This window comes from Papaver somniferum, chromosome 6, assembly GCF_003573695.1.
Source record: "Papaver somniferum cultivar HN1 chromosome 6, ASM357369v1, whole genome shotgun sequence".
NCBI classification, from domain to species: domain Eukaryota; kingdom Viridiplantae; phylum Streptophyta; class Magnoliopsida; order Ranunculales; family Papaveraceae; genus Papaver; species Papaver somniferum.
Genome location: NC_039363.1, coordinates 106,331,891 through 106,355,491, shown reverse-complemented (window position 1 = coordinate 106,355,491; position 23,601 = coordinate 106,331,891).

The following is a 23,601-nucleotide window of genomic DNA, read 5'->3' as shown; positions in this document are numbered from 1 at the left end:
AATTATACTATTCATCTCAGCTAACTTACACGTCGACTCAGCTAACTCCCTGAGGGACTCTTCTAAAGGAGTAATAGAAACAGAGGGATCATAAAAAGGACTACTTTTCAATAGTTTGATTGTATCCTCTAGAGACGAAGAACTTGTACTATAATCTTCTTGCTCGTAAGACTGATGCATGTGTGGATAGTAATTGGGATCACCAGGGTATGACCCATATCCTTCCATAGGATGGCGTTCCCAACCACTATTCCCAACATGGTCATAGAAAGGATGATGTCCATATTCAAATTCAGGTCGATAATCATTGTATTGGCTTCTATCATACCAGTTCGACATTCTTAATTGCAAGGGAATTCTACACAATCACAAACAAGGATGACTCGACCCAATCAAACCTATAAAATCTAGGAAACAACAAGCATGATGGCTCCACTTAGATTGTTTCTAGACCAGCTTCTAATCCTTCGAAAGGGAATTCGTTACAATTTAAGCAAACCCCTCTGGAATCAATCCGAGTCAAAGTAAGTTGAATTGAGGCGAGGGAAGCTCAGTGGAGCTTTGATACCCAAGGCCTCACCGCTATCACAAGGCGGCGTAGTAACGCATTCAACTCACATAAACCATCATGAACTTCGAAGTATGCTAAAAGAGTAACCAATATTTTTCGAACGACTTTCCTACTAAGCTCGTTACCCTATAGGTCTCGTTCTAGTCAAAATTTTAAGCTTAGGTTCGCGTTTGGTTTCGTTTTCCTAAAGCGAGCAAGAAGGAAACGGTGATGAAATCCGAGTCCTTATCTTAATTTGGCCAGTTCTTTCCCTTTACTAGGAAATTAAAGCAGCCGGTTCAGTCCTCAACATATAATCACCTTACGACAGACAGTAAACCCGCTGACAGGAGAGATTCGCAGGTTTTTAGAAGTTTACCTCCCGTACCAGACGGGCGAAGAACCGTTGTAGTCGACTCGGGCCACTGACTCCGGTGTCAATGTGCGAACCCGAGGGGCCGAGACGATATTCTAATCATCGCCCTTCCCTGCAAACAGTTTATATTTAATTTATTTTATATAACCCTTCTGTAGGGTTTAAAATTAAAATAAATTGTCCAAAGTCCAGTCCAATGAAAAGAAATACAAAAAATAATAATAATAATTACAAAAAAAAAATGGAAAGTCTCTTAAGAAAAAAAATCTCTCTCTTTTTTTTTCTCTCTTTTTTCTTTATTTTTTTGCTTTGTCTTTTTTCCATCTCTTTTAGATTTAAGCTTTGATTCCAAGGTCTTTAGTATCCAACTTCAAACCTGTAATACAAAGACACAACCAAAGAGACGTAAAAAGAACAAATGGAATAATAAAAAATAATAAAAACCTAAAAATTCTACCTAAGCACAAATCCGCGTCGGCGGCGCCAAAATGATTTTGATTTTTGATGGGGTTGTAGTAAATAGGATTCGTTCAGACTTGTGAAGGAAATTGAATTTTAGATTTAATAAAATTATATACACAAAAATATTAACAATGGGTGAGAGGTACTGGGACTAAGGATTTGGATGAATTCACTACACAAGGTTCATTCATATATTCTTTGACAAATAAAACTCAATAAATCTAACACAGACTCTGATTTTGCCAAGATAGATTCTTAAAACATTGATTGTAAGTCCTAAGCATGATGTATCAAAACAACTAAGCTAAGCATACATCATCAAATTAAATAACAACCAATTAATTCAAATCATATTTCAATTTTAAATTAATGTAAAAGTCATAAAAAGAATAAAATAAATTTACCCATGTATGAAATTCAACCTCCTCCGTCATCCCAGTGTTGGGTTTAGATCATCATGATGAAAACACGCTCAAAATAATTTATTATAGCTAAAATGGTGTTTACAATGGAGAGAAAATGAAGAGAATAGTGAAAATCGGGAAACTACAACGTTTATAGGCGTTACAGAATACACTGTTACAGAACGATAAAAGGAAAGCGTCACAAACACTGTTCCGAAGTCGTTGGAAAGGTATTGCAAACTGTCGAGAAACTACGACAGTTTTCAACGACTTTCCTTGACGGGTCTTATGTTCTTCATGTTCTTGAGTTGCAGCAGCAGAAAACTTTTCCTGCAACTCGTGATTTCTTCGTTCTCTTGTCTCTGCTAACTCCCCAAACTCTCGACACCCTTCTAGGACACCCAGGAAACCTATTTATACCCAACAGCGACAAGAAATCACGCTCAATAACTCTCCATGATCCTCCATTACTCGGTGTTAAAAGAAAATATTTTCCGAATATTTTCTTCCCTGAAATGATTCTCAACGCGTAAACAGCTTCTGATACTCCCTTATTTAGCTTCTACACGCATCTTCAATGACTAAGTGTCATCCAAACACGAGCAGCACACATCAAACTTGCTGAAAATCCGTGAATATCATTTTCAAACCCGTGTTGCCCTGATTTCTTCCACGTGATTATCCAGCCAAATTCAGTCGAGACAATCACCCATACCAGCTCTGTTATGGTATATTACACGTTTCCACAAAGTTTCAGCGATTGAATCGCACAAAATCATGTCCAAATGCAATCGAGAAAATCTGCCAGTGAAGAGCAAATATTTTCCCGCCAAAATATTTTTTTGAATTTGTGAAGAAGGTCACCCCTTATCCAGTGGTCGCCCCCTTATCCGTTGTTGGAGTCCGAATAACACATGTCCCTTGGGGTGCCTTTAGTAATTTTTCTGGCTTCCTCCGGTGCATTTCTGGGGTGTCTTTAGTACTCTATCCTAGGGTGTAAAACACCACTTTTCGAGCCAATTTCGCCGCAAGAGCTTATTTTTCCAAAAACATCTACAAAAACATAAAATAACACAATAAGTATTTAATCGAGTCTAACAATACAGAACATTGAGAACAAAATAGACACATAAATGCGTCTATCACTAACCCCTCAAATCTTCATAAGTTTTCTGGTGTTCTTGAAGAGTTGAAAGAAACAAGGATGGAGATGCAGCAAATTAAGGCTATTTTTTATAAGATCTCTTGAAATTCAGAAGGCCCTAGTTTGGCATCAGTCAAGAAGGTTTGTTGGAATTGACTCATTTCTTCATGAACCTTATGTTCTAATGTCTGTTGACGACAAGGAGTTCGAGGACGATAAAGAAACTTTCAAGAATCTTAATGTCTAGGAAACGTATTATGAGAATCAATTCTTGTGTTTAAGAAGGATAACTAGGGTTTGGAATAGCAAATATTATGACTACACATAGCTATTGCTAACAATTTTCATCTTGCAATGTTTTAGATTTATTTTTTAAAATTCTAAGTTATTTGGAAGATGATTTTGCAGTATTAATCTTTATTGGTTTTATATATTGCAAAAATATTTTATGGGATATGTGTGTTTACGTCCGTGAACTATGATTATCTCATATATGTTCAAAAGTTAAGTCTATCATGTCTTTACACAAATGTTGATAAAAGATAATATTCCGCAATATTGATCTTTTACTGATCCACTTCTATGTGAAAGTACTATATGGCTCCGTAAGTTTACTTATGTTGAGCATTTAAACTAATCAATAAGGTCTTCTTGTAGTTAATTTATTCGAGTTTTCTGGATACAAATTCATGTTTCATGTAATTTGTTAATGTCCAAAGAAATCCTTATTTTCTTGTAAAAGTAAGGTCACTCTTGTTGTTCTTTCGGGAATGACATATTATAGGGGAGAGTTCTTAATTGAAGTTGTGCATAATTGTCAAATCTTTATGCGGAATGCGGCTATGGAATATTGTAGGAGTTATCTTGTATCTTTATAAACCCATTGATGAATCCACTAAGTTTCGACTATGTGAAATCATCGGAACAAAGTTGATATGTTCTCTTTTAGTCATGAATTATCTCTTTGAGAATTTCATTATGATCCCGTAGTTTTCGTACCTTTACCATTTATATTGACAAAAAAGGGGAGAATTATTTGGTAGTCCACACTACATACATATGGTTTACGGATCATTATGTAAGGGGGAGTTTCATCGTGAGATGGAAGTATTGATTAAGTGGGAGTGATACATATCACCGTAGTATTATTGTCAAAGTTGTGATGCAATTGGACTTTGATGTTGTGTAATAATACTATGACACTGTATAACAATAAGAAAACATCTTGATGATTATTGTTATGGCTACGGATCTTCAACAACAATGATGCTGAGTTGAACACGTTCAAAATCGCTGAAGTACTTGGAGTGACGAAGAATTCAAAGAATGTTGAAGAGCCAAGGAAATCAAGCATGATGGACGATAATCTACAAATTTTATTTATTTTGTAATCCATATGTATTGATAGTTTTGGCACTATAACTGACAAATGGGGAGATTGTTAGAGCACTGCTCGGTCGAACTCGCAAGCGTTGCTATCTCAAGCTTTTTTGTCAAATTTAGTTGATCAAAACTATAGCCTTGATTTCTAGTCTACTTATAACTATGTCTCGGATTATGATAGAATGTGTAGTTGAGCTTTAGAATTTACGACGGTCATCGATTGAAGACGAAGATCTACTGAGGAGAGCTTGGAGGAACTTCATCAATAAAAGGTATGTGGAGACTAATAATTATCTATCACTCAGAAGTCTATTCTATTTTATATTATACACATTTGATATTTCGAGCCGAGTTTATCTCGCTTATCTGTTTCTCGAAATATGTGTTGGAAGCTTTTTACTTTAGCTACGTTCATCATACTCTTGACGAGTTTAGTTGGAAACAATTTATTTGTTGGAAACTAAATAGTAAGTCAAAAGATGATCATGTGAAAATTGCCTTGAAACATCTTACATGATTTGTGTGAGACAATCATTTGATATCGACCTGGAAAGTTTCGTATTGATCAATCGATCACTTGAAAATTACTTGAAGCTAATAGTTTGTGTGATACCGCTCTTTTCGTCTTCTAAGGATGTTTCAATGATTGAAATGGGAGTTTAGAACAAAAACCTTTATACGGATACAACACAGTATGCATACCTAGCATGCAAACTATTTTGGTATGATTCAGGTCCGGGAACCTTGTTTGCATTCCTAGTATGCAAACGGTTTTATCTGTTAAAGTCCGGGAACCTTGTTTTCATACTAGTATGCTGACGGTTCTACCTGAGTTAGGTCTGGGACAGCTGTTTGCATACCCGTTTGGAAACGGTTGGACAAGACCAAAGTCCGGAAGCTATAGTTTGCGTACCTCTTTGCAAACTTAGTGGTTCAAAAATCGGTTAAGTATGTTTTTCATACTCATGAACAAATAAATTTATGAATTAAGGAATGCAATCTTTGCAAACCGTGGCTTAATCTTCATGAATTGATTCTTACGAATCAATCCGATTTTGATTCAATCGGTTCATATATATTTCTATGAGATAGTGAACAATTGAACAACTCTATGTGAAACATAATTAGATTCATTTGATTATATTTCATGATTGATTGATCATCATAGTTTATCTAGATGTGTTAGATGAATGTGGTTAGTAAAAAAGTGTTCATATGGCTAACTTCGGTTAACTGTTATTGTGACAACTCAATATACACGTTTAGGTACGGTTAACCATATCTAAATGAAGGTATATTTCATTTGTGTGTAAAAAGATAAGACCATATAATGGTGGAGAGATATTGCTTTGGTTTTAAGCAGACTTAGCTTGAATCTTAAATCAGGTTTTCATCTAACGGTGAATATTCAATGCTTTGTTACTAAGTTATCTTAGCTTTGATTGAAAGAAAACCCTGATTTGAAAGATTATATAAGGGAGAACTCTAGCAACTGGAAAACCTAATCCCGACACTTTCCCATGTCCTAGTTGCGACTAGATTAGATTCTCATTTAACCTAGGTTTTTTCAAAACCATTATAGGTTAACGGCTTGATGACTTCATTTGGGATTCGTGAAGCCAGATCCAACTATTTTCTATATAGTTGCGTATTCTGATCTTACTTGTTCTATCGTATTGAATACTATGTCTCTAAGATTTGCTCGAGATTTATCTCCGATAGGTAAGATATAAAAAGTAATCACAAAGCTCTTCGTCTCATTCTTTGTGATTCCACAATAACTTCTTCTACTACCATATAGGTGATTGATATTTCTAGGCTTCTCTTCGGGAGTATAAGACCGGATTATCAATTGGTTCCTGTTCACCTTGATTTATCAAAAGATGGAACAAAAACTTCATAGGTAATTCTATAGGAGACATATTTATTTATCTGAATAGACTTATTTGTGGTAAATAGATTTGTTTATAAGTCTCCGACTTAGGGTCGTAGCAAATCCTAGTTGTGGATGAGATCAACTAAGGGAATCAAGTGCGAAAAATCCGGCGTGGTTCTAGAGGCGTAAGGAACGCGACTGTACTTTAATCAGTGTGAGACTTGGTTAGGGCTCAACTACATTCCAGTGCAAAGTTAACTTGTAGTAGGCTAGTGTCTATAGCGGCTTAATACAGTGTGGTGTTAAAATCTGGACTATATCCCGGGTTTTTTTTATATTTGCGGTTTCCTCGTTAACAAAACTTCTAGTGTATGTGTATTTTTTTTTCCGCATTTTATATAATTGAAATATCACAGGTTCTACATAGTTCAATTAATTTGTAAATCCGACCTTGATTGTTGGATATGAATTGATTGGCGCTTGGGCATTGGTTTTTGGTACCGTCCAAGTTATTTCTCATATCAATCGGGCTCACAAATTTCTATATGTTCGATTGCAGATTGTATTGAGAAATTGGTATTAAACTCTTTGATATATTTCTTGATTGAGTCTCGCTTATAAGTTGGTGCTCTCGGAATTATATTGGAGTTAGTCCATACATATTGCCAAACGTATTATTGGGTGTGGTTGTTATACCCCCGCCTTTTCACCTTTTCAATCCACCTTCCAACATCTTGATTTTATTAAGTGCAGTTGTTAAATCAGCCTCAAGGCGTTTTTCTGGAACGAGATAAACGCTTTCTCTGTCATCAAAACTTTTTTTCTGGGAGTTAATCCTCGCTTCAGTTGCTGCAAGTTTTTCTTCCAACTCAAAGAAATCTCTACGAAGATTATCACATTCAATTGATTTTTTACTTAGGTCATTCTCACGATCTTTGAGGATCGAATCGTTACTGGAATTCCATATATAAAGACCTTGACAAATCCTTCTTAATTTCTTGTTTTTGCGACAGAGATTAGTTTGAAAAGGTGTGACATGAGAAGTTGTCATCTTTTTCTTTTCCAACTGATCCAATAGATCGACATACTCTGAGACTTACTCATCAACATCTCCATCAATATCTGAGTCAAGATTGGTATTTTTCCTGTCTCTTGTTTTTGAGTGTTTTGCTCCGTTTCGTCGCACTTGTTCCACTTATCTTGGACTTGGGCACTTGGATTCATGGAGTAGTACTCTTATAAGCTCATGTGTAGATTTTACAAGAATGTTGTTGGTGAATCACAAAGAAGGAAGTTCAAGAATGGGCAGTAGTACGCATTACTATGGGATTCTTGAATGTTCACAATCATTTAATGTGAACTATGGTGCATGGTAGTTAATGACTTTGTATGTTCTTCTTTTTTAATAAAGTATTTTTATACGCCTTTGGTATCTATTATTGGTGTAAATCCATGCGAAAAAGATTGATTCTACACTGTAAGGACAAATCATCTTGTATGTGCATTACGAGTTTGTCTTGATGCCTAGGAAACTTCTTATGAGAATTTATTATTATTTTTGAGAAGGATAACTAGAGTTTGGAATAGCCATTATTGTGGTTACACATCGCTATGTCCAATGTTTTCATCTTCATGTTTTTAGGTTTATTTGTTTAAATTCTAAAATTTTTTGGAAGATGATTTTTGCAGTATTAATCTGTATGGTTTTATATATTTCAATTTATTATGGGATATGTGTGTTTGCGTCCGTGAACTATGATTGTCCCATATCTTGTCAAAAGTAAAGTCTTTTGTAAGTCGATATGCATGTATTGATAAAAGAATGAATGGACTTTTGACAAATAAACAAGTTAAGCCTATATTATCAAATATTTGATGGAAGATAGGTTAAAATCTTTTGTTTTCAAGGATTATGTCTATTAATATCGTTATGCAAATAGTGGTGGGAAATAGAATGAATCCTTATGTATTCTGCAGTATTGATCATCCCTGATCCATATTTTATGTATTACTGTGAGGATCCGTAATGTATCTTATGTTGAGCACTATACAACCAAGTTGATTTTTTTAGCTTAGTTTTTGTTCCGTGAGATATGTTATGTCGAGCATATTGAACTAAATTAATCATCTTGTTTGGTTATTTAGTTACTGCTCCGTAAGTTTTCTTATGTCGACAAAACAAATGACAATTAAATTGATTAATATTGTGACTATTTTGTTTGTGTATTCCGATTAGATTAATTATGGGTTCTCTTGTAATTAATCTAGTTGAGTATTTTCGTGTCTCCATAAGTTCTCTTATCTTGAGCAAAATCAATTGAATTGATCACTTTTTGTGTCTAGTTTGATTGCGTATTCCGATTAAATTAATCATGGGTTTACTTGTGATTAGTTTGATTGAGTTTTTGGATATAAGAAATCATTCTCATGGTTTTTGTGTCCAATAAAAAATCCTTATTTTATTTCGAAATTAAGGTCGCTCTTGTTGTTCCTTCGGGAATGACATCAAATGGGGGAGAGTTCTTTTGAACTTGTGCTTAATGGTCATATCTTGAGGGGTGTGCGGCTGTGGAATTTTAGAGGGGTTATCTTGTATCTTTAAACTCCTTGATGAATGCATTTAGCTTCGGCTTTATGATTGCATCTAAATTAATTGGTATGTATTTTTTTTTCCTTTGGTCATGAAATGTCTCTCTCGGAAATTTTATTATGATCCAGTTCTTGTACCTTTGCCAATTTTATTGACAATAAGGGGGAGAATTAATATGTTGTTCACACTACAAATACATATGGCTTTCGGATCATTGTGTAAGGGGGAGTGGTTTCCATGTGAGATGGAGTATTGATTAAGGGGGAGTGATACATATCACCATAGTATTATTGTTGAAGTTATGATACAATTACACTTTGACGTCGTGTAATAATACTATGGCAATGTATAATAATGATCGAGAACTATGTTTTCTCATTGTTATAGCTACGGATCTTCAACATCGATGATACTAAACTTACAACCTTTGGGATCATTGGAGTACTTGGAAGCGACGAAGATTTCGAGGAATGTTGAAGATTAGACATGTGGAATAGGAGCTACTAAAGTTTCTTTATCTTTTTTTTTATTCCATATGTATTGATAATTTTGTCAATAAATTGACAAAGAGGGAGATTGTTAGAGCATTGCTCGGTCGAACTCGCATGCGTTGCTATATCAAGCATGTTTGTCAATGTTAGTGATCAAAACTATAAGTCTTGATTTCTAGTCTATTATAGCTAAGTCTCGGACTAGGATAGAAAATGTAGTTGTGCTCAAGGACTTCATGGCGATTCATCATACAAGTAGAAGAACTACTCAAGGAACCGGTGGAACTTCTCGACAAAAAGGTATGTGAATACTTGAACTTATCTATCACTCAAAAGTCTATCTACTCTATCTCCTACTCTTTGACACAAGACGTCGTATGCTATATATATAGGCTTTGATTATACACATTTGGTATTTCGAGCCGAGTATACCTCGCCTATCTATATCTCAAAATATGAGTTGGTAAGCTTTTCGCTTTAACCAAGTTTATCGTTACCATGTGAAAAAAGTCATGATATGTTTCAATCATCTTAAAAATTGCTTTGAAGAGAAATGGTGTAACAACTATATAACGTCCTCTAAGAATGTTTCAATAATTGAAATGAGAGTTTAGATTACATAACCATGGTGGACATAAGCATTGTTGTGGAAACACATTTATGTATAAGTCATATTCCTTGAACCAAAGTTTGCGAACTTGGTTGATCAAGAGAACCGGAAGAATGGCGTGAGCCAAATCCACGAACTCAGTCCGCGAACTGCCGAAGTTCTCAAACCCGAGAATTTATGCTGGAGTTGACAAAATATTTGCGTGAAGATAAGTCCGCGAACTCAGTCCGTGAACCCATTCCTCGAACCGGCGAAGTTCTCATACCCGAGAATTTCTGCCGGAGTTTGTAAACTCTGCCCGATAACTTAAGTCCGCGAACCTAGTCTGTGAACTTGAGAAGGTTATATATCCGAAGATGATTTATGAAACTTAAACTTAAAAAGACTTAGGAATACAGTTTGCAAATCGTGGCTATAAAAGTTCATGAACCGATTCAAGTGAATCAAATCATCTTTGCTTCAATTGTGTCTTGTGTAGTACATGAGATTTCCTTGCAATTGAACAACTCTCTAACTAGTTCATTTGAACTAGTTATGGTGAAGAAGAACGTGGTTGATATGGAATGCTCATATGGCTAACCTTTTGGTTAACTATTGTTGAACCAACAAGTGCATACATTTGGGTACGGCTAACAAACCTAGAAGCGTGCATTGTCAAGTGTGCGTAACAAGCTAATTTTTTGATCTAACGGTTGAGAAATATTAGCTTGAATCTAAATCAGGTTTTCATCTAAAGGTGGATATTTATTGTTTTGTTACCAAGGTAACCTAATTGCAAATCCTGATTTGAAAGAATATATAAGGGGAACTCTAGTATCTGTACAAAACTAATCCTCACACCTCACGTGTGATACTAGTTTGCATACTAGAGTCAGTTCTCCTTTAACCTTTGGTTTTCTTCTTCTAAAACCAGGTTAACGACTTAAAGACTTCATTGGGATTGTGAAGCCAGGCCGATACTACTTTTATCGTAGTTTTGTGATCTGATCTTGCATCTTCTATCGTACGAGTACAATCATATTGATTGGCTTAAGATTTATATCTCTGATAGGCAAGATATAAAAAGTAATCACAAACATCTTCATCTCATTATTTGTGATTCCGCAACATCTTGTTTCGCTACCATACGATTAAGATTGTTGTGAGGTGATTGATAACTCTAGGCTGTTCTTCGGGAATATAAGACCGGATTATCAATTGGTTCTTGTTCACCTTGATTATCATCAAAAGACGGAACAAAACCTTTTAGGGTTTATCTGTGGGAGACAGATTGATCCTTTGATAGACTTGTCTGTGTGAGACAAATTTGTTTATTATCAAGTCTTCGACTTTGGGTCGTAACAACTCTTAGTTGTGGGTGAGATCATCTAAGGGAATCAAGTGCGCAGTATCCTGCTGGGATCATAGGCGTAGGGAGTACAATTATACCTTGGATCAGTGGGAGACTGATTGGGGTTCAACTACAGTCCAGTCTGAAGTTAGCTTGGAATAGGCTAGTGTTTGTAGCGGCTTAATACAGTGTGTGTTCAATCTGGACTAGGTCCCATGGTTTTTCTGCATTTGCGGTTTCCTCGTTAACAAAATTTCTTGTTTCTGTGTTATTTCTTTTCCGCATTATATTTGTTTATATAATTGAAATAATACAGGTTGTGCGTTGTTCTATCAATTAGAATATCAGACCTTTTGGTTGTTGATTTAAATTGATTGAAACTTGGATATTGGTCTTTGGTACCATCCAAGTTTATCTCTCTTGTTTTTAAATTGAGACTCGCAGTTTGCTTGAGTAAGATTTAAATCGAGAGATAGAGATAAAAACTCTTTGATATACTTTTTATCTAGATTGAGTCTGACTGTCTAGTTGATTCTCTAGAAAGTATATTGGAGTTTGTCCATACATATTGCTATGCGAAATATTGGGTGTGGTTGTTAGACCCCCATTTTTGCAAGAATCATACATGAACGATTCTAGAACTTTACCTCTGTGTTCGCCAGGTACGCGAACAGAAGCTCCAGACCTTGGTCTGTCAAGCCGTTCGCTAACCCAGTTCGCAAACAGCCATCCCGGACCCAACTCAGGTATAACCGTTCGCATACTAGGTACTCAAACAAGGTTCCCAGACCTTCTCAGGTAAAACCGTTTGCATACTAGGTACGCAAACAAGGTTCCCGGGCATGAACCATTACAAAACAGTTCGCATACTAGGAATGCATACCATGTTGTATCCATACATAGGTAAACGTTCAAAACTCTCATTTCAATCATTGAAACATCCTTGGAAGACGACAATGGCTGTCTCACACAAACCACTAGCTTCAAGTACTTTTCAAGTGATCGAATGATCAATACGAAACTTCCAAAGTTAACATCAAATGACTGTCTCACACAAATCATATAAGATGTTCAAGGTAATTTTAACATGATCATCTTTTGACATTTATATTTAGTTTCCAACAAATAAATTCGTTCCAACTAAACTCGTCAAGAATATGATGAACATAGCTAAAGCAAAAAGCTTCAAACACATATTTCGAGAAATAGATAAGCGAGTTAAGATCAGATCGAAATATAAAATATGTGTACTGTAAAAGTCTATATAGCTATACGACTTAGTATAATTAGAAGATATAATAGAATAGACTTCTGAGCGATAGATAAGTTTTATTCTCAACGTCACTTTTGTTGATGAAGTTCCTCCAAGATCCTCGGTAGATCTTCGTCTTCTATTGGTGAACGCCGTGAAGTCTAAGGCTCAACTACATATTCTATCCTAATCCGAGACATAGCTATAAGTAGACCAGAAATCAAGTATATAGTTTTAATCAACTAAACTTGACAAACAAGCTTGAGATAGCAACGCTTGCGAGTTCAACCGAGCAGCGCTCTAACAGTTACTACTAATTGTACCTATAAGTTTATGAGTAGTGCTATCTCGCACGACTGTGCGGGAAAGCTTAATAAGGTATCAGTAATAGGCCGTTGGATGGTCTTATTCACGGTCGTATTACATGTACTTTGTTTATTTACAACTGCTAGGGTTATTATTTCATAAACAGATCCTCTAAATTCATTTTTTGTTTAAATTATGTCCTTTCAGTTTATCGGTTAATACCTAATTGAACCATATCATTCATTTTCCACTCTCCTCTATTATAATTCTTCATCGGTGATGAAGAAATCATCAACTGAGATGTCACAAACTTCTGTTTTTCCAACACCAGACTTAAACAAAAACCCCAGTCACCAATGGTACCAACATTTCTCATTAACATTCAAGGTCAATAAATCTTAATCTTAGAAAATAAGCACAAATTAAATATCCCAAACTCTACTTATTCATCCAAGCTACATGATACAATTCATAGTGAAAAGGCTTAATTTGAGAAAGTAATGTAATCAAAAGAAAATTTTCGAAACCTTAAATAATGACGATTAAGGAACGGTCTTCATTAGAAATAATTTGTTTGGTTTTTCAGTTTTCTTCATTTAATTCACTCATCATGATGTGTTTCAAACCCAACAATATAACACCTCCATCACTGCCCGTCAACATGAACATGAAGATAAATTCCTTGTTTTTTTAATGTAATTGACATAATTTAATTAGGTGCACCATAGAGTGGTTCAGAATCAAAAGGAGAGGGAGATAATATAACATTCATTCTCTTTCATCAGAAATGAAGTAAAAATATTTTGGTTCCCTAATGTAAGTAAAACCCATTTCTTGGGTCTAGAATTTAATTGCTCTGTATGATAATTTGATATAAACAGTTAGTTACAAAAACTTGATTCTATCTTATGTTATAAAGAAATCATCAGTAGAGTTTCATCTTTCACTCAACGAGTTCTTCTTCCTTTTTTTCCCCCTCCAGTTTTGAAGCAGGTTTAATGGAGATGAAACTTGGAGTTTGTAGATTTACCTGCAATTTTTTCATAACAATGTTATTAATAGGGAAAAGGACATAAGTTGAAATAATTTTTTCTAGAACCATACAGTTGTTAGCTGTAATTTCCAAGACAAAATAAAATACATATAATCTGACCGTCCATAAAACCATCCAACGACCTATAACTGATATGTTATTAAGCTTTCCCGCACGGTCGTGCGGGTTATCACTGCTCTAAGTTTATTAGTGGTTACACTTGTAACGAAAATAATGCTAATTTTTTTAAAAAACTTTGGAAGCTAAGCCCCATTCCTAAGATTCAAATATTTCAATGGAAAGTTATTTCTAGAGTGTTACCTTTAGGAGAAAGATTAAGTACCACTAACAAAGATGCTAATCCTTTTTGTGGGCTATGCAACTCTGATATCTTAGAAGACGAGTTATATCTTTTTGTTGAATGCAATTTCACGAAATCCATCTGGTTTGCTATGTCCTTTAGTTTTCTTCTTAACTATACTTATGATAATGATATCAAAAGTTGGTTTAATTGTTGGATGGATGAAAATAGACTTAATGATCTTTGGCCAAAAATCTCATGTATAATCTGGCACATATGGAAATATAGGAATAGAGTAGTCTTTGATAAAATCAAACCTAACCCTAATGATCGTATTAATGCTGAAAAAGCGGGGGTATTTCAACCACACCCAATAATTCGTTCGGCAATCTGTATGGAATAAACTCCAATATAATTCCGAGAGCACTACCTTAAAAGCGAGCTCAATCAAGAGATATATCAAAGAGATTTATCTCTATTTCTCAATGCAATCAGTAAATCAAACAGATAGAAATCCGTGAGCCTGATTGATATGAGAAATAACTTGGATGGTACCAAAGACCAATGCCCAAGTGTCAATCAAGTTATTTCCAACAAACAAGTTCGTATTTATCAACTGATTGAACTACGCGCAATCTGTGATATTTTAATTATATAAACAAATACAATACGGAAAAGAAATAGAAGAGATCCCGCAAGAATAAAGGTGTCGTTTTTGGTGAATTTGGTTTTACTCTTAAACCCAATACCACTAATTAATGTTTCCAAAGGACTTTTGACCAAAAAGCATAGCCGAAATTCCAAAGATCCTTTGTATATCACTCTTACGGGTATCAATCTCTTTTTATTTTAAAGATAGGGGTTTTGTGACATTATCATTGAGTTTATCCAACTCTAGATCTTTCACGCGAAGAGATGTTTCAGATTTTTCCAGTTTTTTCTTCGTTTCCCGATGAATTTCTTCAATTTTTCTCAAGAATTCAAGAACCTCCTTATGTAACTCGTCATTTGAATCAGAGTTAGGATCTACAGATGTTTCTGCTGAAAGAGATGAATTTTCTACATAGTCTTCCGGTAGACGCTTATTTGGCATATCGTCAAGAGAAACTATGAGAGCAATATTTCCTTGATAATATTCCTTACTAGGGCATTCCTTTTGCACATTTCCAAAGCCACGACATTTAAAGCAGTGAAGGATATTTTCATCTTGAGAAGAAGAACCATCCTGAAAGTTGGATCTTTAGAACCGTTTTCCCAGATCGTCTTTCTTTTCGTTTCTTGAGGAATTCATTCTCTGACTTGTTGTGTGATCATTGACATGGTGGCATCAATTTTCTGATATTCACAACACTCATCATCCCAAGATAATCCAACTTTTGGAGGAGGAGGCTTTTAATTGGTCACGACTTTAAGAGTAAAAGCTTTCTATTTAGCCGTCTGCTGTTCATAATCAAAGATCTTTAACTTTTTAACGAGGGTGCTTATGGAAAGTATTGTAAGATCGTTTCCTTCATTGATGACATATTTCTTATACTCATATGGAGCTAGAAAAGATCTACGAATTTTCATCACAATATCCATCTCGGAAATAGTATTACCTAAGCATGAGAGGCATTCACTATTTTAGATAATTTGTGATTAAATTCCTCAAATGAATCATCGTCACCCGCATGAAGGTTTTCCCAGTCAGACGTTAGATTTTGAAGCCTTGCTTCTTCGTATAAGGTATTCCCTTCAAATATGATTTCTAATATATCTCAAGCTTTCTTCGACGTAGTGCACGTAGAAACATGGTGTTGAAGGTCTTGGCTTATGTCATGGATTATAACGTTGAGTACATCATATTTATACTTAGCATTATTGATTTCGCCATCGTTGTATGTAGCTATGTCTTTCGCTATAGTTGTTTCACCTTGTGCAACAGTTGAAGGATTATAACCCTTTATAGCAAGAACCCATGTTTCGAAATCACGAGCTTGTAAGAAGGAGCACATAGCTGTTTTACACCATAAGTAATTTGTTTCATCGAAGTCTGGTGGTACGTTAATTGAGATTGAACTCAAACACCGACTTATTAGGTCTAAAGGTGTGCTCTGATACCAATTGAAAAGGAGAGGATACCAAGTACACCACCAACCTTTTCGTTTGGAAACCTGTATGGACAAAACCTAATACAGTTACAAGTAGATCTAATTAAGGTTCCTTGACAATATGTATATATAGTTTTCTCTTATCTCTTCCACAATCAATATGTCTAGTCAACAAAGTACGAAATCTGATTATGTAGAAGAGTTCTTGGGAGATCTCACAAATCAATATCCAATTTCAATCTAGTCGTATCCAAATCAACAAGATCAGGATTCTGTCAAGCACGGAACATGTAATCTATATTTAAAGATACGAATTCTACAAGAACAATTCTCGTAATCAATCACAATTAATAAGGACTTAAACTACCTAGATTGAATACGTACTACTTGTGTTATTCGTATTATAAAGATAAAACAATATAATGCGGAAAAGGAAAAATACAAGACATCAAAAAATTTGTTAACGAGGAAAACTGGACCTGCAGAAAAACCACGGGACCTCATATAGCTATGAACATAAAACTATATTAAGCCGCTACAGACACTAGCCTACTATCATACTTCATACTAGAGTTGAGACCAAACTAACCCTCCAAACAATTCAGATGCAATCGTGCTCCTAATGTTTATTGGACCTCACAAGGCCCTATGCAATTGATTAATTTAGCTGACGTCCTTTACAGCCTAAGAGGAAGACTTTTGGTACCAATCTTACTCTAACAAATAAGCCTATTTGGTTTATATTTAGATCGTTTAGATCAAGGCTTGGAAAGCTGTTTGAAACAAACAAATATAGCAAGCCTCACGAATCCGAAACACTAACACTTAGTAGATGAAGCCTGTATTACTAATACCTCTCAAGAACAATCTTGAACCGCTCAACAAAGAAGAGTTTAGATATCTATCTTAAGGAATCCCAAAGTCCAAGACGAAGAGAAATTTGTGATTTCTATCCATGTCGTTCTTGATTGGAGATTGACGAAAACCTCGGAAATAAATAAGAACGAGATCAGGATATACAAACTATCAAAGTAAAGATAGTCGGACCTGTATTCACGAATCCCTAAATGAATTCTTTAAGTCGTAAACCCAATTATGTTTCTCAGAAAAAACCTAGGTTAATAGAGGATGACATTAATAAACAACTAGGATACATAAGTGTTAGGTATTGAACTTCCCAATTATTTTGAGGCTCTTTATACGTAGACTTTTAAGACTAAAGGTTTCTTTGAATTCAAGCTAAGATAACTTGAGAATCAAGCAAACACTTTCTCTGTTTAGATGAAACGCTAGATCTTGTTAGGAGTTCATGTAGGCATATGGTAAGTTTTCCTTAAAATTGCATAGAAGAATATACAATGTTGTTCAGGGTTTTGGAATTATGTATAATAATAATTCATGACAAGTATGTCGTATGAACATATAAGCATAATCATGTTTATTTAACAATTAAGACTTGAATCATGAATCACAAACACAAAGTATTTTAGTGATCAAAGATGTCTTAGAGGTGTTTATGAGAATTGTACCAATGCCATACATAATTATGAAAATAGTTTGTGAGCATATGCTTAATCCGATTTGGGTTGGTATGTGTATAGGTTCACGTACCTATGAGCCAGTTCCTGAATTCATGGAGCTAGGGTATGCATACCAGGTCTGCATACCCTTAAGTTATTCACGAACTTGGCCCAGTATGTGTACCTCCCCCCTTTAGGAATTTTAGAACCTTAGGGTAGGCGTACCGGGTATGTGTACCTACCTACATTCCCGAACTCAGATATCTAAGGTACGTGCATTGGGTATGCATACTTACCATGTGTCCATGTTTCAGTAGTTCTGAAAACTCTTTTTTCATGTTTTGAAAAATTCCCAATGGCGATAGACATGAAGTATCACTGCTTTGGAAATTTCCAAAGATCAACTTGAAACAAAATTATTTCCTGCAAAATATATTGTTCTTAATTAAGATTGTTAAGGATCTACGAACAAAATTTGCTTGAATTATACTTAGAGATGTTTAACGAGACAAGCTTGACTCGAAACTTCTTCTTTATAATATTAAATATATTAGAAGTTATACGACCATAGTTTCTTATAATGGTAAAGAGTCCACCGCCTGCCGTCAGGCCTGTCCCTTGAGCAGGTGATTCTGAGGTTAGATCAAAGGGGGTACTACGAGGCCTCTTCCCCAAGCATCTAACCAGCTCAGATAACAAGCAAGGTATGAAACTCCTTCATTTCATTTGTCTCGATTGATTGGGACTTGCTTTGTGAATATAAGAGAGGTACATGGACATCCCTTTGTATCTAGATAATACTTCCTTGCTTTCATTAAAATGATTTCTGAGATTCAACTAGTAAACCGTCTGAGATAGGACTTTTCCCGTCCTTCATCTCGAGGAACTGACGTGACTCGACCAACGGTAGAGGCTCTTTAGAGACTCGACTGAAATGAGAGGAACCAAGATCTACAGGTAAGAGTCCTTGTTTCCTTGGTTTTTCTAGTGACTTCGTCTCCTTATTTAGACTTCCCTGACACCCACGGACGGATCCAGTTTCTTGCTTCCACCATGCCACCTTTCTGGGGTACAGGGTCCGACGAGACTTAAGGACCAACACGATGATCTCGATGGAAACTATAACTTCAAGAACTTTGGAAATGAAATGACTACCAACAAGACTTTGTTTTCATCCCACTGCCCGTTGAATCCACCTTCTTTTGTATGAGAAGAGTAAAGAGTCGGCTGCTTATCCTTTAATACACCGAATAGAATATCCCTCTTTCTGAGGCCCGGAGGGACTCAACTGAAAAGAGAGGAACTGATGTGACTCGACCAGAGGGAGAGGATCTTTAGAGACTCGACTTCGAAGGAGAGGGACCTGTAAGGGGGTGAGACCTTACTGAAATCGATACATGAATCACCTTAAATATAAGAAGCCGCATAAGGGGATTAGTCCGAGTGGAGGAAAAAAAAAGGATTGAACTGCTCGCTAGTCCCATGTCCTTTTTTGCGGGACCCACCCCTTACTGCAAGCCTCGTCCTCTTTCCAATGAGTCTCACATGTAGGACATATAATCCCCCTACGGGTCCCTCACATAGACATATGAAGTTTTTTCATCCCTTCTCTGTCATTTTCTTTTAAGTCGAGTACTCTAAGTATCTTTCCTTTTCCGTACAGTTAAACCATACCTCTACCCTTTTCCTTTCCATCCGATCCTTCTCTTTCGCTTCTCTTTTGCTTCTCCTAATCTTCCTGATCCACATATTGTTGAAAGAAGCTACTCCATGATGATAAAGTCTCATCTTATTTGTTGGCAGAAGTGACAATGATATTTTTAATAGGTCTAAGACTTGGTTGGGAAGTCTTTAGGCCCCCCTCTGATAAAAGAGTGCTTTTTGAAGCCTATCATGCGATGCAAAAAAGACCTCTCGTTGTTGTAGGTTCGAATTGTCGGCATATCAATACATAATAACTAGCGAAACCTATCAACCGAGCTACAAAGAAACTACCTCAGATGTCAACAAAAGTTTAACAACCGACTCATGTCAGGTTTGAAGTTTAAGCACAACTTTATCCTTTATACAATTGTTTTCGCTCGACTGCAGTTATAAGAAAGAGCTCAACCACATTTTGATCTAGTTATTTTATTTTAAGTAAAATAAATTGTTTTCTGTACTCAATCTTCTTAGGCTGCTGTAAATGAGTTTCATTCTTTCGGAAAGTTGATCCTAATTGTTTATATAATCAAATTCATTTGGAGGCATCTAAGAAAGAGGAATACGTCTTGAATCGCACATTAGAAGGCAGAGGTCGCCGGGTTATTCAAATAAGTCGTGTTTTCTGTTGGTTTCCTATGTTGCAACTTATCTACCAATTCGATTGATCCGGAATGGATCGGCTAAACATTCTATTAAGGATCTCGGTCTTGGCTCTTCTGTATGGTATTCATTCTCGTTTGGCTCTTGAAATTACATCTAGTGGGTCAGCTTGAAAATAAACGAGTTTCTAATCATAGAATATTATTCCTGTCAGACTTGAACCTAACTCAAATAGCAAGGCAAGGATTCGGAGAATTTTGCCTCCTTTTCGCCGAAGTAAATTGATCGAAGCTAAGGGGTGTGTCCAGATATTTTTCCCATTTCATGTATCATAAATGGATCCGCGGTGATATTTTTATGTCTTGGCTACCCTTTATCAGTATTTTTCTTACCACCCCAATTAGGAATAGAGAATTCATTTCAAAGAAAGGTCTACCTCTTGGAATAATCTTATTCCTTGTTTGTTTGTTATTTGATCCATTGTGGTCAATAACGCTTTTTAATTAGGAAAAGGTAAGGAAAGAGAGGGATTCGAACCCTCGGTAAACAAAATCCTACATAGCAATTCCAATGCTACGCCTTCAACCACTCGGCCGGGCTAAATCCTGAATCAAGCTAGAAAGCGCTATTTGATGATCCCGCGTAGTATTAGGTAGTTGGTCGAGTAAAGGCTGACAAAGATGATGATGCTTAGCTGGTCTTTTCGGATGATCAGCCACACTGGCACTGAGACGCGACCCGTACTCCCATGGGGGGTAGCAGTGGAGAATCTTGGACAATGGGCGCAAGCCTGATCCATCAATATGGCGTGAGTGCAGAACAAAAATTTCGCTTGTCAAGATCTTTCGTCGAGTGCGCGATCATGACATGAGTCGAGGAAGAAACATATTCCATACTTCTCGCTCCCACCGGCCGACTGATGGAAATTGACTGACTATCGAAGATATTAGTGTTACCTCGTCTGCACTGGTTTGTACATGAATGAGTGAGTTTTACCGAGTACTCAGTAAATTATGGACCACTTCAAATATTCGTTTTCGAGAGGGATGATCAACTCCGCAAATATCTACCGAAACTTGAACCCTTGTATAGGTATGCAATTTGAGAAAGCACAACAATGTAAATGGGTAGTCCGTATTGGTCTCAGATCTATTCCCATGTTCCGATCTTTCCAGGGCCGACCACAAGTTTCATCTGAAGAAGAATACAAGATTATGGTTGATAAGATGGTATATGGAGATGAGCCGACTTCCATAAACAATTACTAGAGCATACTAAGGAGTCTCCAAATACTTGGTACGAGAAGTCGTTATTATCAGAAAACGATGGTATTCTGGACCCCGTGATTGTTTTGTTTGATTAGTGTACAACCACCTTAACCGCACAATCCTGGACCTACCTCCATCCCGAGAGTAGCCGTATGAGGCGAAGACGCATTCATGTCAAGGGGGAGTAAGACTTCTCAGTTTAGGTATCATCTTGATCCTCTATACCATGTTCGTATGGTGGCGTGATGTTCTACGCGAATCCACCGTGGAAGGACATCATACCAAATTCGTACAAGACGGACTTAGATATGGTTTTATTCCCTTCATAGTGTCAGAGGTTGTATTCTTTTTCGCTTTTTCTGGGCGTCCTTCCAGTCGTCTTTGTCACCTGCGGTAGAGATCAGATCATGCTGGCCGCCGAAAAGGATTCTTGTTTTAGATCCATAATCCCCTTCCTTACATGATTTCTACTTCATATAGATGGACATAGGATCTATGTCCAATTGCTTAGAAGTATATTTTGTGCCACAACCCTTCCTATCTGATAAAAAAGGATCCCTGCTGAGTAAAGTCACTTACGCAAGGTCAAGATGGAAAAAGCGAAGGTGACGGAAAGACTAACACAAATAAGTTCGTTCAGATTTCCGTGAGTCAATATCTACTAGGTAGATCTCAGAGTTTCCTTATCTTGGATCACAACAAACAAATGAGTCGTACAGAAAGTAAATTGCCATTGCAACTAATGAAAAGTGCCTTATAATCCTAAAAAGAGTATACATGATTTCCTACCTAGCGTAAGTTACCCCACTAACCGGGCAGAAACCACCTGTTCCAGTGGGAAAAAGCTGAGATCTTTCACACTTGTAGCTTTCCGACCTAGCCTATTTTTCAAAGACAGGGTCATATAAGTCAGAACCTCGTAAGCTTCCCTTTTTTAGAATTAATGCCCAGCCAGCCAAAGCCACGATGGAGCAAGAAAGAAAGAGGGGTCTAGTCGACTGGTGAAACAGATGCACGAAGATAAATCGGTTCCGCAACATCAGAAAGAGCGATTGTGAGGAAGATCCTTTCTATCAAAATCATTGGTTTAACTTCATTCTTTAACTGCTCTGGGAGAGAGACTTGCCTTCTCAAAATCAGGAAATCACTGGTTGGATTTGCCAACAAAAAAAGAATGGGAAAGTGATTCACTAGAAATCAAGAGATGAAAAATATTTGCGGGGATCGGTGCCATGAAGCTTGCAGAGAGCATTTCCAGGCGTTTGGCATCGGATATGGACCGTCAAGGAAGTAGGCGCCTGGGCCGCGAACAAAGCGTTGGCGGATAAAATGGGGAGAGCACCTTAAGCTATCAGGTGTAGGCGCTTTATAGAGGTTAATTTTCTAGTTCTTCCTATTTGACCCAAACTGATCGACCTAGCCATGAGGAGGTTGAAGACAACCCTAACAGGACTTGGATGACCGAACCCACGTATGTGATTCCATCCTGCGCATATTCGATATTTTAGCCTGCAACTAATTCATCTTTCACTTCTGGGAGATCAAACGAAGCTTAATTCGTTTCTGCCAAACTCGGCCTGGCTAAATCCTGAATCAAGCTAGAAAACGCTCTTTGATGAGCCCGCGTAGTATTAGGTAGTTGGTAGAGTAAAGGATGACCAAGACGATGATGCTTAGCTGGTAATTTTGGATGATCAGCCACACTGGGATTGAGACACGGCCCAGACTCCCACGGGGGGAAGTAGTGGGGAATCTTGGACAATGGATGCAAGCCTGATCTAGCAATATGGCGTGAGTGCATAAAGGCAATTTCTCTTGTCAAGCTCTTTCGTCTAGTGCGCGATCATGACATGGCTCGTTGAAGAAACATATACCATACTTCTCGCTCCCACCGGCCGACTGATGGCAATGGAATGACTACCGGATATATTCGTGTTACCTAGTATGTACTGGTTTGTACACGAATGTGTGAGTTATACCGAGTACTCATTATAGACCACTTCAAATCTTTGTTTTAGAGAGGGATAATCAACTCCGCAAATACCTACCGAAACTTGAACCCTTGTATAGGTATGTGAAAAATCGGGGGGTCTAACAACCACACCCAACAATTCGTTTGGCAATTTGAGATGACTTACTCCAATACACTTTTTAAAGAATCAACTAGATAGTCAGACTCAATCTAGATAAAAGTACATCAAATAGTTTAATATCTCTAACTCTTAATTCAATCCGCAATGATCAACAAATGGAAATCTGCGAGACTGATTACATATAAGAGGAGTTAACTTGAACGGTACCAAATACCAAT